Source organism: Triticum dicoccoides, chromosome 6B (assembly GCF_002162155.2).
Source record: "Triticum dicoccoides isolate Atlit2015 ecotype Zavitan chromosome 6B, WEW_v2.0, whole genome shotgun sequence".
NCBI lineage: Eukaryota > Viridiplantae > Streptophyta > Magnoliopsida > Poales > Poaceae > Triticum > Triticum dicoccoides.
Window position 1 is genome coordinate 650,252,972 of NC_041391.1, and position 1,462 is coordinate 650,254,433.

Here is a 1,462-nt window from a genome sequence, read left to right on the forward strand (position 1 = left end):
AACTCTATGTGTAGGATCTGTGGCTGCAATAGGAGTCTTCGCCGGTTCTTAAATCGGTGGTAGATTCCTATTGACGATTTAGATTCTATACAAAAAGATCGTTGATGATCAATGTATTTTTTATATGTACTTCTGTGTAGCAGTAGCGCATTTTGGGTAAAAGGTGGTACTGATCAATGTATTTTTTCTGCGTTCAGATGCACAATTTAAATATGTTATTTTTCAAACTATCACAAGCATTTGGTCTTCATTGAACTCTATATATAAAAAAGAGGAAGAAGAAGCAGAAGAAGAGGAAGAAGAGGAGGAGGAAGAAGAAGAGGAGGAGGAAGAAGAAGAAGAAGAAGAGGAGGAGGAGGAAGAAGAAGAAGAAGAAGAGGAAGAAGAAGGAGAAGAAGAAGAAGAAGAAGAAGAAGAAGAAGAAGAAGAAGAAGAAGAAGAAGAAGAAGAAGAAGAGGAAGAAGGAGAAGAAGGAGAAGAAGAAGAGGAGGAAGAAGAAGGAGAAGCAAAAATATTCACAAAGAAACTAAATACAGCAAAAAAAACTACTCAGAAATAAATAGAAGAAAAAAATAAAGCAGAAAAGAAATAACTATATAAAAAATTACTCAAAAATAAATAGAAGAAAATAAATAATACAGAAAAGGAAAAAAAATTATATAAAGCAAAAATATTCACAAAGAAACTAAATACAGCAAAAAAAACTACTCAGAAATAAATAGAAGAAAAAATAAAGCAGAAAAGAAATAACTATATAAAAAATTACTCAAAAATAAATAGAAGAAAATAAATAATGCAGAAAAGAAAAAAAATATAAAAAAATGTTGGGGCGCTGCCCGGTGGGCCTGCCAGACCTAGGGTGTGCAAATGCAGGCCCAGAAGGGCCAGCAGGCTCACAGGGCAGCGCGCCCTGGTTAGGCCCAGAAGATTGCTATATAGAGGAGTTCGAAAAGGCAGCCGCGGCTGGGTTTATAAACCAGTGCGGCTGCCCTTCGCTCGGCGAGGTGGGACTAAACATAGCGCATCGCGGGTGGCAGCGCACGACCATTAGTACCGGTTGGTGGCTACAACCGGTACTAATGTGTTGCCCTTTAGTACCGGTTGGAGCCACCAACCGGTACTAAAGGCCCTCGTTTCCCGCCACTTGGGCTGGCCAAAATTGGCCTTTAGTATCGGTTGGTGGCTTCAACCGGTACTAAAGATCCCTCCTATATATATGGCACTTACGAAAATTCAGTTATCGTCGCCAGTTCGTTCCACTTCTCGCGCGCGCGAGTCTCGATCTCGACGACGCCGATGCCGCCGCGCCGCCGTGTCGTCGCCCCCGCCGCCCGTCGCCGCGCGCCCCCGCCGCCCGTCGTCGTCGCCGCCCCCGCCGCCCGTCGTCGTCGCCGCCCCCGCCGCGCCCGTCTCGTCGCCGTCCCCGGTCCCCGCCGCCCGTACGCGCCCGGCCCGCTCCATA